This window comes from Desmodus rotundus, chromosome 13 (genome assembly GCF_022682495.2).
Source record: "Desmodus rotundus isolate HL8 chromosome 13, HLdesRot8A.1, whole genome shotgun sequence".
Lineage (NCBI taxonomy): Eukaryota > Metazoa > Chordata > Mammalia > Chiroptera > Phyllostomidae > Desmodus > Desmodus rotundus.
Genome location: NC_071399.1, coordinates 51,961,455 through 51,975,119, shown reverse-complemented (window position 1 = coordinate 51,975,119; position 13,665 = coordinate 51,961,455).

The window sequence follows — 13,665 nt, the reverse complement described above, 5'->3', positions numbered from 1 at the left end:
TAAATATACTGCTTATTATTCTTACTCAAAACTAGGTCAAACCAAAGGTTTGGTATAATAGTACTTGAATCTACTAAAATTATTTATTTTTCCTAGACTTAGTATTACTAAATATGCATTATAATTTCACCAAAATGAATCCTGACTTGGTTTTCCCTCCTATTTCCTATTTTGTGATGAAAGTGATCATAACCTGTCCAAGAGTTTCTGCATTTTTTCAATTAAAATGAGTTGCTAATTGCATCAGTGCTTATAGAGGAAACCATTACACTGGCCTCATTGACTCTGCTTTCCCCCTAAATCACAGACCGTTGCCTGAAATATAATCAATCCCTATGTTGGAAATCAATCTCTGTCTACCTCCAGAGAATTTTCCCATATTTTTCTCCACATTAGGGCTATCATACAATACCAGTTACACAGTGGTTCAGTTAGATCAGCAGTAGAAGATGTTCCCACAGCTATTGGAAATCGTAGCTCAGCTGTAGGGTCAGAGGCAATTATCCAACTGTAACTGAGCCAACACTTATACAGTGTGTGGTGTGAGTTCCCAAGCATCCCCCTGGCTCATGATGTGTGGCAGACATTCCTGAGAGGAAATGAGTATCTGTTTATAAACAAAGAGTCTAGAGAAAGAAATTTCCTACTCTAAAGATAATGTAACGAGTCTAGAAGGATGATTAAAATGACAAATTATCTTTGAAAGTCAGTGATGTTTCTGAAGCCCAGCTTGTATAAGAAAAAAATCACATCATTGTAAATATATTACTTATTTTTTAAAATATATTTTACTGATTCTGCTACTACAGTTGTCCCATTTTTTCTCCCCTTTATTCCCCTCTGCCCTGTATTACCCCTCCCACCATCATTCCCCTACCTTAGTTCAGGTCCATGGGTCATTCATATAAGTTCTTTGGCTTCTCCATTTCCCATGCTATTCTTAACCTCCCTGAGTCTATTTTGTACCTACCATTTATGCTCCTTATTCCCTGTACCTTTTCCCCCATACTCCCCCCTCCCTGTCCCCACTGATAACCCTCCATGTGATATATTTAAATGCAATAAGCTGTTGCAGTATGTGTTGTATTGTATATTTGTGTAAATGAGGAAAGATCAGGAGGTGAAGTCCCATAAATTAGGAGGTCTGCTGAAGCACATCTAAACTTAGGTGGAGAGAAAAGGTTTGGGGAAGCTGCTTACAAGTCAGACAGTGTGTAAAAAGGCAGGTATAAATGTGTCTATTTCCTAATGAAAGGGCTGGAGAGCTGAAAAAGCTGAAAGGTATGTCAGATGCACTGCGACCAGGATGATGAACATATCAGTCAAAAAATGCATAAAGCCAGAGAAGGAGCTAAGATCAGAAGAATAAGAGTATAATCTATGTAAGTTAAGTGACCTTTGATTTGGGGGAGATAAAGTCAGGTGTTAAGATTCAAGCTGTCAGGTTCTTTTTTACAAAAAAGCAGGAGGATATTCTGATTCTGTTTCCAGTTCAAATGTGTGTGGGTGTTTCCCCCACACCAAGCAATTCTTGGACTCCAGCAAAGTCATCTTGATTCTGACACCATCTGCTCAGAGTTAGCATTAAATTCCACAGAGGAAAGGGCTCATTCCCACACTCCCTGTCCCCACTTCAGATACCAATCGTGAGCCCAGGTTGTTACCTGTGCTTCTGGCCAACTGGCTATAAATCAGAAGTTCCTATGGCCCCCCCTTCTGAGTTTGATTAATTTCCTAGAGCAGTTCATAGAACTCAGCAAAACTTACTAGATTACCAGTTTATTATAAAAGAATGTAATCCAGGAACAGTCAGATGGAAGAGAAGCATAGGGAAAGGTATATGAAAAGGGGCTTGGAGCTTCCATGTCCTGTTCAGATGTGCCACTGTCCCCATACCTACTAGAGTGTACCAACCTAACCTGGAAGCTCTTCATACTTTGTCTTTTTTGGATTTTTATGGAGGCCTCATTAAATAGGTATGATGGATTAAAACATTGGCTATTGGTGATTGAATCCAATATTCAGCCTCTTTTTCCTCTCCCAGGAAGGTGAAGCAGGGGTGGGAGGGGTTGGGATAGAAACTCTCAGTTCCAGTGCTCTAATCTCATCAAATTACAATTTTAAAATAATATGTGAGGTTAAAAAAAATCTTTACTAATTTCTTGGAATTTACTAATTCCACTGGTCCCTTAAGTGCTTTCCAAAAATCATCCCATGAACACAGGCAAAGGCACTTTTATTGCTCTCATCACAGGAAAGTCCAAGAGTTTCAGGACCTCTGGGCCAGAAACAGAACTGAGACCAGATATTTCTTATTATAAATCACAATACCACACGCATACACACAAATAAAAAAAGAAATAAAAAAGAAATTCGCCTTTAGAATTTCTTAATTCTTAAGATAACCTATATAATTTATATAAGTAAATAATATTTTAAAACCTTATACATTTTAAAATTATAATTTTATCATTAAGTATCTCATGGTGAGATGGGCTATATTAAGTGGTTCTTCTCATGCTATTTAGTCATTTACATGTTAACATATTTACAGTATGTTAACATACTGTAACATACTCTCCCATGAGAGCTAGTGGGAATAATATTTATTCATTATTATGTTTACAAGCAATCAGGTGTGTGTTATGGCTGAAGTACAGAGTATATAGGCACAAGTAGTGGGAATTAAGTCTAGGAAGAAATTATAGCTTAGTCACGGAGAAACCTGAATAAACTTTAATTGGCAGATGATGGGGGACACCGGAGGTGTTTTTAGTAGGAGCTTGGCTTAAGAACATGTTAGGAGAACCTTTTTCCAATACTGATGTAGACATAAAAAGGGCCACATACTAAACCTGACAAGTGTAGGGGAGGCCTGCATGGTGGACCATACAAACTCAGAGACCTAAAGTAACCACATAAGATGGTCTGAACATAAAAATTCCTAACTAAAAGTGGGTCATGGAGGGTAGTCACGTCTTGGACCTATAGCTTCTTTGGAAAAGGTCAGTCTTTACATTAAATAAACCTATTTTCTTTTTGCATCTAAGATAACATACAATTGCAATGGCAGAGTAATTCTCTTTTTGTCACTGCTCAGGGTACACCCATGGTAGCAGAGCACAAGACCACATAGCCCCTATCTTGTTTCCTGAACTCCACCTCTACAAGCTGTAAACTATTCTGTGCCCATCTATGTAAAAGAAGTATATGTCTCTCCACTTTACTCTTTACCCAATCCTAGGGATTTTTTTTGTGTTATTTTCTCCTGCTCCCTCATCTACTGCCAATGAATTTCATGTAATCTCTCCCCTTGATGTCTCTTCCTTTGATTCTGTTGTATAAAATTACCTGCAAAACTGCTATTCTCCAGAAAATTTTCTCAATCTGTTCAGATTTTGTTTTCTGGCAATTGTTGATTTGGCTCAAATAAATTCATAAAAATTCTCTGTAGGTTTGGATGTTTTCTTACATCAGCACTGAGCAGGATGAGTCAGAGGAGAGGAAGGAATTAGGAAACAATTCAAAGTCTATCCCAATATTCCAGGAGCAGAAATTGGAAGACAGAACTTGAATGAAATGCAGGGAACAAAAGCAAGACCTGGTGACAGGGAGAACCAAGATGGCAGCATAGGTAGACACACTGTGTCTCCTCGCACAACCAGAACTGACAGAAAATCAAACGGCAAGGAAGTCCAACACCAAGAAAATAAAAAATAAACATTCATCCAGACTGGTAGGAGGGGCGGGGACAGGCACTGCCGTGGAGAGGACTCGCATGGCCGTGTCGGGACAGAGACTGGCGGAGTGTGAGACTAACAGGGCAGTCAGTCTGACCACTAGCAGAACCTGTGGCCCCACATTCACGCACAGATAAACCCAGAGGGCCGGACTCAGAGTGGTGGAGAATGTGGCAGGCAGAGCAGCGGGTAGCACCCCGAGGCCCCACACTCGTGAACAGAAAAACCGGGATAAATGGCGGGGAGCGAAGCAGACCCTGTAACCCAGGGCTCCAGCACGGGGAAATAAAGCCTCAAACCTCTGAGTGAAAATGCCGGTGGGGGTTAGAGAGGCAGCAGAAGAGACTCCCAGCCTCACAGGAGAGGTTGTTGGAGAGACCCACAGGGGCCTAGAGTGTGCACAAGCCCACCCACTCGGGAACCAGCACCAGAGGGGCCCAATTTGATTGTGGGTAGCAGAGGGAGTGGCTAAAATCCCGCAGAGAGTGGAGCGGGCACCATTGCTCCCTCTTGGCCCCTCCCCCACATACAGCATCACAGCGCAGCAACCAGCGTTACCCCACTCCGGTAAACACCTAAGGCTCTGCCCCTTTAAGTAACAGATGCGCCAAGAAAAAAAAAAAAAGGCCCAAATGACAGAACACTTCAAAGCTCCAGAAAAAATACAACTAAGCAAGGAAGAGATAGCCAACCTATCGGATGCACAGTTCAAAACACTGGCTATTAAGATGCTCACAGAATTGGTTGAATTTGGTCGAAAACTAGATGAAAAAATGAAGCCTATGCCAAGAGAAACAAAGGAAAATGTACAGGGAACCAATAGTGATGCCAAGAAAACTGGGACTCAAATCAGTGGTGTGGACCAGAAGGAAGAAAGAAACATCCAACCAGAAAAGAATGAAGAAACAAGAATTAGGAAAAATGAGGAGAGGCTTAGGAACCTCCAGGACATCTTGAAACGTTCCAACATCCGAACTATAGGGGTGCCAGAAGGAGAAGAGGAAGAACAAAAAATTGAAAACCTATTTGAACAAATAATGAAGGAGAACTTCCCCAGTCTGGCAAAGGAAATAGACTTCCAGGAAGTCCAGGAAGCTCAGAGAGTCCCAAAGAAGTTGGACCCAAGGAGGAACACACCAAGGCACATCATAATTACATTAGCCAAGATTACACAGAAGGAGAGAATCTTAGAAGAAGCAAGACAAAAGGACACAGTTACCTACAAAGGGGTTCCCATAAGACTGTCAGCTGATTTCTCCAAAGAGACCTTACAGGCAAGAAGGGACTGGCAAGAAGTATTCCAAGTCATGAAAGGCAAGGGCCTACATCTAAGATTACTGTATCCAGCAAAGCTATCATTTAGAATGAAAGGGCAGATAAAGTGCTTCTCAGATAAGGTCAAGTTAAAGGAGTTCATTATCACCAAGCCATTATTATATGAAATGTTAAAGGGACTTATCTAAGAAAAAGAAGATAAAAAATATGAACAGTAAAAATGACAACAAAGTCACAGTTATTAACGACCACACCTAAAACCAAAACAAAAGAAAACTAAGCAAACAACTAGAACAGAAAGAGAACCACAGAAATGGAGATCACATGGAGGGTTATCAATAGGGGATTGGGAGGGGGAGAGAGGTGGGAAAGGTACAGAGAATAAATAGCATAAATGATAGGTGGAAAATAGACAGGGGGAGGGTAAGAATAGTATAGGAAATGTAGAAGCCGAAGAACTTATAAGTATGATCCATGGACATGAACTATAGGGGGAGAATGTGGGAGGGAGGGAGTGGGCAGGATGGAGTTGAGTGAAGGGGCGGAAATGGGACAACTGTAATAGCATAATCAATAAATATATCAAAAAAAAAAAGACCTGGTGACAGAAGGATCAGTGACTCAGGCTGGGAGTGACAGGAAAGTCTGAGGGGATCACAGGGAGATCCTAGTAAAAAGCACAGGGCAAGTGGCCCTCAGAAGAGCTGATTTGGGGAGTACTGTGAAATACTGTCTTATTTCAGACAGGTTCGTTTCAGGCATTTGTATTTCACAGGCATGGTCAGCCCTGGATGTGGTGAAGAGGTGAGAGGAAGGGAGAATCTCAAGGAAGGAGAGGAGAGAGGTGCGAGACCAGAGCAAGGAACAGAACCTGAGGAAGGGCAGTGCGTGCAGCATGGAGCTGAGAGGAGAGCAGCACACTAGAAAGGGATCATTTAGGCAGGTACAAAGGCAGACTTGCACAAGTCAACAAAGAGAGAAATTGAAAAAAAAAAGGGCTAATGCCTGCAGAAGGAAAATAAAGACTAAGATAAAGCCACTGGGATTGCTCGTTAAAAGCCTGGTGGTGGCAAAGCAATGTCATTCAGTGCGCAAAGGCAACAGCTGGACTGTTGGGGGTAAAAGGCTGTTAGGAGAGCTCAGGAAGTCACAGAATGAATCTAGAGTTTTGAGCAATGTCAAAAATGCTTTGTCAGTATCCACTCATATTTCTGTATTTTTTTTTCAATCTGCTCAACCTTCCTAGAAATTCCTATTTTGAATCCCATTTTCTCCACTCACTTACATAGAGTATTTCCCTTCCATCACAATGCAAGGCACATTCAAAAGCTTATACCAGCTGAGTGTGTTAATGGAGTCTCAAGAAGAAATTCTACCAGGAAGAGCATATTGTTATTGCAATATATTTTATTACTCTATTAGTATATGTTATAAAATATATACTTATGCACAATTACGACTCAAGTTTGATATATCCAATCCATTGATGTAGGAATTTGGAGCAATATAGTCATTTTCAGTAAAGAAATTGAGATGAGCAAAGGTGAAATACAAGATTCTTTGGCATGTGTGAAACAAAATGATCCATTTAAAGACTGGATATAACTATGCTACCATAGATGCACTTCCATTTAAGACAAACTATTCCATTTATAACTGTTAAGAATATATTAAAGCTAGAGAATTAAAGTGAGATAAAAATCTCTTACCAAAATGTCAACTGTTTTATCCACGAAGAACATCAGAAAGCTTTAAAAAAAGCCTCTTCTTTTTTTTTTTCAACTAATGGTTTAAAACCCATGCTAATTTCAGTAAATGTAAGGGATAATTATAGTCAGTACTTTAAAATGAAATAAAAATGAATGATTTAAGATACAGGCTTTATAAAACATCTAATTTCTGTAGAAATTATCAAAGCCAACAAAGATATGGAAGGGGAGGGAGACAATAAAAGTTAGTGCAGAGCAGAGATTCAGGGAAATTTTTATATGGAGAAAAAGATCAATCAATTAAAGCAGGAACCATGCTGTTTGTTGTAATAAATCACATTAACACAATTCTTCTAAACAAGATATTCAATTGAAGAAAGGGGAGGAAATAAATACATTGAGGTCATAGTTGGCTGCCTTTGCTTTTGGATGTGAGACAAGGCCCCACATTTACGGCTGTGTCTGTCCCACCATCACAAATGCTTTGGCAGAAAACACAGCATACAGCACTGTTTTTGAGCATGCTCACAGCAGGTTTCAGAGAATAAAATATTACTAAAGAGGAGGGAAGCATGGAAATCAGAGTTTTGCTCAGAATGACATTTTAATTATTCTCAATAACAGCAAAAAGATTCAGTTTCATAAGCCAGTCAAACTGGTTTCATATTTTTCTTCTAGCTCATTCACCAGGCATTTTTTGAGAGCTGGTGAGGAGGCAGGTCCAGAGAAAAGTACTGAAGATTTTGTATAGAGTGAAATGCTTCTGCTTATGTTGTCTTTACTGTTTACCTCATGGCCTTATGGCCCTGACCATGGTGACCAAGCCCAAGGTGACCTTTTCCACAGGTGGTGAGGAATCGTGGCTGTAGATAGCAGGTTCCACTTTTCTGTGAGTTCTCAGTGAGGTCACCTTCCAGAGCTCCTCTACCTGTACAGGACTGAGTCCAGTGGGAGAACAAAATGATGAGTCCTAACAAGCCAAGAGAGGCCAGCTACAAATATGTCTTCTGCCCTGACACAGGTTATTGTGGCTAGAGAGACATGACAAAGAAGAGCAGAAGGTGTTTTTTTTTTTTTTTTTTTAACCAGAACTAAGTATCATATGATCTTGAAAAAATAACCTGATCGGATATTTAAGCTCTATCTTTTCCCCCACATTTTGTTTTTAGTTAAGGTACTTAGTGCAATAGTTGAAGTACAGTTATGGAGTCTGATCATCTAGGTTGAATTCTAAACATAGTACTTAACATCATGTGACTGCATGTAAAGGACTGCTCTGTGCCTCTGTCTCCTCATCTACCAAATGTTGATAATAATGATTTTTATTATGTGGGGCTTTGGGAGGATTAGGATACAATGCTTGACATTGTATGCATATTGATGGTAGCTAACTAACTTGGTTTTAAAAGTATAATAATTTCTTCCAATTAGAGGCTTCTGGCCAAGATGAAGGCATAGGTAGATATGCTTTGGTTCCTTGCACAACCAAAAGAAGGATAACCACAAATTTAAAAACAAAAACCAACCAGAACTGCCAGATAATTGAACTGTATGGAAGTCCAACAAACAAGGAGTCAAAGAAGAAACATTCATCCAAACTGGTAGGAGGGGCAGAGACAGGCAGCCAGGGCAATGAGGCCATGTGACAAGGCAGTGGCTGGTGGACCTGGGCAGATCAGGTGCACCTGGCAGATCAGTTGCTCCCAAGTTCTTGTACTGATAAGCCAGGAGCAACAACTGAGGAGTGAGACAGACCTGCACAACCCAGGGTTCCAGCGTGGGAAACAAAAGCCTCAAAACCTCTGGCTATAAAAATCTGTGGAGGTTGCAGTGGCAGGAGAAACTCCCAGTCTCACAGGAGAGTCTGTTGGATGAACCCACTGGATCCCAGAACATACAAAAGCCCACCCACCTGGGAATCAGCACCTAAAAGGACACAATCCAGTTGTGGGAAATAAGGGAAGTGACTTAAGGTGGGGCGAGAGCTGAGCAAGCAGCATTGTTCCCTCTATGACCCCTCCCCTACATACAGTGCCACAACACAGTGAAGTGGATTGCCCTGCCTGCCTAAGTCTCTGCCTGTTACAATGTAACAGTTGTGCCAAGACAAGTAAATGCAGCCCAAATGAAAGAACAGTTCAAAACTCCAGAAAAAGAACTAACTGATGAGGTGATAGCTAACCTAACAGATGCAGAGTTCAAAACACTGGTAATCAGGATGCTCACAGAAATGGTTGAATATGGTTACAAAAGAGGAAACAGTGAAGGCTATGCAAAGTGAAATAAGTAAAAATATACAGGAAACCAACAGTGAAAGGAATGAAACCAGCACTCAAATCAATGATTTGGAACAAGAGGAAGAAATATACATTCAACCAAAACAGAATGAAGAAAGAAGAATTCAAAAAAATGAGAGGCTTAGGAACCTCTGGAACAACTGTAAATGTTCCAACATCTGAAACATAGGGGTGCCAGAAGGAGAAGAGGAAAAGCAAGAAATTGAAAACTTATTTGAAAAAATAATGAAGGAGAACTTTCCCAATCCGGTGAAAGAACTAGACATGCAAGTCCAGGAAACTCAGAGAGTCCCAAAGAAGTTGGATCTAAAAAGAAACACACCAAGACAGATCCTAATTACATTACCCAAAATTAAAGAGAAGGAGAGAATCTTAAAAGCAGCTAGAGAAAAGGAGAGAGTTACGTACAAAGGAGTGCCCATAAGATTATCAACTGATTTCTCAAAAGAAACCTTATAGGCAAGAAGGGGCTGGAAAGAAGTATTCCAGGTCATGAAAGGCAAGGACCTACATCCAAGATTACTGTATCCAGCAAAGCTATCATTTAGAATGGAAGGGCAGATGAAGTGTTTCCCAGATAAGGTCAAGTTAAAGGAGTTGATCATCACCACCAACCCTTTGTTAAATGAAATATTAAAGGGGCTTATCTAAGAAATAGAAGAAGATCAAAACTATGAACAGTAAAATGACAACAAACTCACAACTATGAACAGCTGAACCAAAGAAAAAAACAAAAACTAAGCAAACAACTAGAACAGAAATAGAATCACAGAAATGGACATAACATAGAGGGTTATCAGAGGAGAGGTGGGGGGGAATGGGGAAAAAAAGGTACGGGGAATAAGAAGCATAATTGGTAGGCAAAAATAAACAGGGGAAGGTTAAGAATAGTATAGGAAACGGAGAAACCAAAGAAGTTACGCGTACAACCCATGGGCATGAACTAAGTGGAGGGAATACTAGAGGGAAGGGGGTACTGGGCGGACGTAGATAAAGTGGAGGAAAGAAATGGGACAACTATAATAGCATAATGAATAAAATATACTTTAAAAGTATAATAATTGTGGTAACAGAAAACTAATACTTAATATTTTTAGTGTTTTACTATTGACTTATCACCTTTATATGTATCACACTTAATCAAAGGTAAGTTTGGTCAAATGAGTTTGTTGAAGATAATTTCCCAGAAAAACTTTGTAATGACTCTCAGTAAGTAAACTCTTATCATCTTCTCTTTAATTCTATTATATCTTGAAAAATACATGACAAAAGAGCAATATGAGTGATTGGATAAGGGTGGGGGGAGCTTCAAACTGGAAACAACCCAAGTTTTCCATCAATAATAAAACAATAAGTAATTTGGGTTTATTCTGACAGTAGAATATTACACAACAATGAAATGGATGAATTATAGCATACAACACCACAGAGGAATTATAAAAACATAACACTGAATGAATGAAATCAGACAAATATATATTATATGATTCTATTTATAGAAAGTTTAAAATTTCAGTATTTAGGAGTGCATAATGACTACCATAAAAGTAAGGGCCATGACCACCATGCGATGGAGGAGCTAGTGATGGGAAGGGACATGTGAGTGCATAGGGGATATTTCTGAACTTCTGTCATTATTTCGTTGTCTGTGTGGTGGTTACTGAAGTGCTCAAAAGTTTTGTAATACCTCATATTTATGTTTTGAGCATTTTTCTTACTGTGTATTATAGTTTATAAAAAGAGTTTAAAATAATTCTGGTGCAAGTTTAGAATTTTTAATGAATGGAAACAAAAATTTTATGAGGAAGGATATTAGGAACCTAAGCTAAATGTGAGTGGAGTAAATAAGTCTCTTTGTTACATCTTTATGCCCTAGCTTTCACATCATTTTTGTTCACACTCCTCCAATTCCTTTAATTCCCTTCACCAGCTCAATTCCAAGAATTTCCCAATCATAAAAGGTTGAAGGATAATTACAAACACAGCTCACTGAAGTACATGAAGGATATTCTCATTGTGTGTGGGGGATCTAATTGTTAGATGTAAAGAATAAAATATGGATAATAAAGATGATAAAACATACCCTTGAGAGATGCTGTTTTTGAGAAAAAAATTGACAAAATATATGTCCTAATTTAGATAACTGCTATTTCACACTCTAAGTTTACTCAGTTCACCTTTTTTTTCAGAGACAGCACAAGTCCTGGATAATAGTGGTTCAATAAAAATTCATTCCCATGTTCTGAATAATGGCTCATAGCAACAGTATTCTGTCGATCTATTTGTAACATTTTGAAGAAGAAAAGCTTTTTCTCGCCCAAACCTAGTGACCTTAAACATACCTTCACTACATTGTTAACCTGCTTCAGAGAAATCTCTTAAATGTACACATATAAAGAATGAAGTTAAATCCATAAAGTAAGAGAAGAAAAATTGTCTTTTAAAAGACAACTGTATGTAAGGCCATTACTTTCTTGATGTTGCCTACCCTAGGAACCAGAATGTCTACCCAATTCAGATCTCTCTCTGCACAGCCCTGGGAGTTATTGACCTGGGAACTTTATGAATCTGACAGATGAGGCGAGAATGATTGAACCAAATAAAACTGCTCTTTGTACAACTTTGCTTCAGTGTGACCCTTTTGAGAGCCAAAGAAGAAACAACCCGTGGAAGCCCTTTTATTTTTTTATGGGGTTGTTTTTGGAGAAGTTGCTCATAGGAAAGTCAAATTTTAGTACCAAGACCAACTGGCTTCTCCTAAATAGTTAGTTTATCCTATAAACCCTGTGGCTCAAGCAAGGGCCTCATTCTTTGTGTTGGTCATAAGGAATTTCGGTACAAAATCTGAAGTCGTGTTAATATAGGCAAATTTTGGTTTGATTTCATATCTCATGCCCATGTTTTGAATTTCCCCCTACTTCTGTATTTGCCTATTTTGGTCTTGTAACTTATGTTTTCCAGAATGTAACAGTGTGTAAATAATTACCCCTTAAAACTGAAGCATCTTAATTGATTAGGTTTGCAATTCTAGTCTTGATTCCCTTCTAAGTAACAGATATAAACATCCATCTGCATAATTGACTCCTCCTGGATTTTCCAAATGTATGCCAAAAGCATTATCAATTCCCAAAACCTAGTCCTCTGTATTCTCTCCTATGTCTTGATAAGTGCCACCATGCACTTGGTTTCTCAGGTCAGAAACCTGGATGTCATACTGAAGTTTTCCTTCTCCATACACAATTCTCCCTTCTCTCTTTACTTCCCATAAATCAACAATTTATATAATCTCTACTCATAAAAATCTTGAGTTCATTACTTTCTTTCCCTCCTCACCACTGGTAACTAATTTCAGGCCCTTCTTCCCACTCACCTGAACATATGATAATCCTTACTGGCTTCCCTGATCTAGTCCCTGTCCCCTTTCATCAGTGGCACACACTTTGGCAGGAGGGATCTCTCAAATGCTCAAAAAGGATAATGTCAGTATTTGGTTTAATTTTTTCTCAATGGCTCCCCACTGTCTACAAGATAAAACAAAATCCTTTAGAATGACTTATTAGTAAACCTTTATAATCTGGCTTCTAAGCATTCACCCTTCTGCTCCTTGAATAGTTGTAGAGTTCCAAACTCTCATTTCCTATTTTTATGCACATACTGTTTCCTTCTCCTTAAGCTCTATTCCCTCTTTGGTGAACCAGGGAACTTCTGTTCATTCTCAGGCCCCAGAATAAGCCTTGCATTGGGAGTCCCTGACCCCAAGGCAAAGTTTTGCATGCCTTCCACTTGTGTTTCTATAGAATCTGACCCATACATCTAATATAAAAATTACCTTGGTGCTTAAATTACTTCCTTTTATGTATCCTTCTTAGAATAACTTCCCTATATTTCAGGCACTGCGTCTCATTTTCCTTTGTATTACTGAACTTAACATAGAACACATACCAATTAAGTAAATTGATTACTGAATGATAGATGGAATTATGCTTGATGAGGTCAGACTTTTGATTCTGATTCTACTTGCATTTAAAACAGTAGTCTAGAGCAGGGTCATCAAACTGACTACAGGCCAAATCTGGCTCACAGCCCGTTTTTAAAAATAACATTTTATTGAGAAACAATCATACCTATTTGCTTACATATTGTTTAGGTTGCTGTATGGCCCACAAAGGCTACAATAATTATAATCTGTCTTTTTACAGAAAATGTCTGCTGACACACATCTATGGGCCAAAGTCATAGACTTCTAGAGTGTATCATGCTGTACTATAGTATGATGTCAAGCACATGCAATATACACATTACCCTCTACACTTTCCTTTACTATTCTCTTACTTACCTCAAAACCCCCAACACACTTTACTTCTCGGATTAGCCCTATAACATACTCAAACTTACTTATTTGGGATATTTCTGATTATTTAACTATGGTATCTAACTATGAGTGCAGAGACTAATTGTTCCTCAGTTTACAGTCTTCCCTTCTTTCTTTCAGTAACATACTTCCCTGAGTTGTGGCTGGCACAGGACTGCTCACATGGAGACTGTTTTCCCCAGCCTCCCTTGCAGCTAGGTATGGCCACCTCACAATGTGTTGGCAAGTAGAATGTAAACAGAGTAATTTGCACAGTTCAAAGTCTCTGCTCT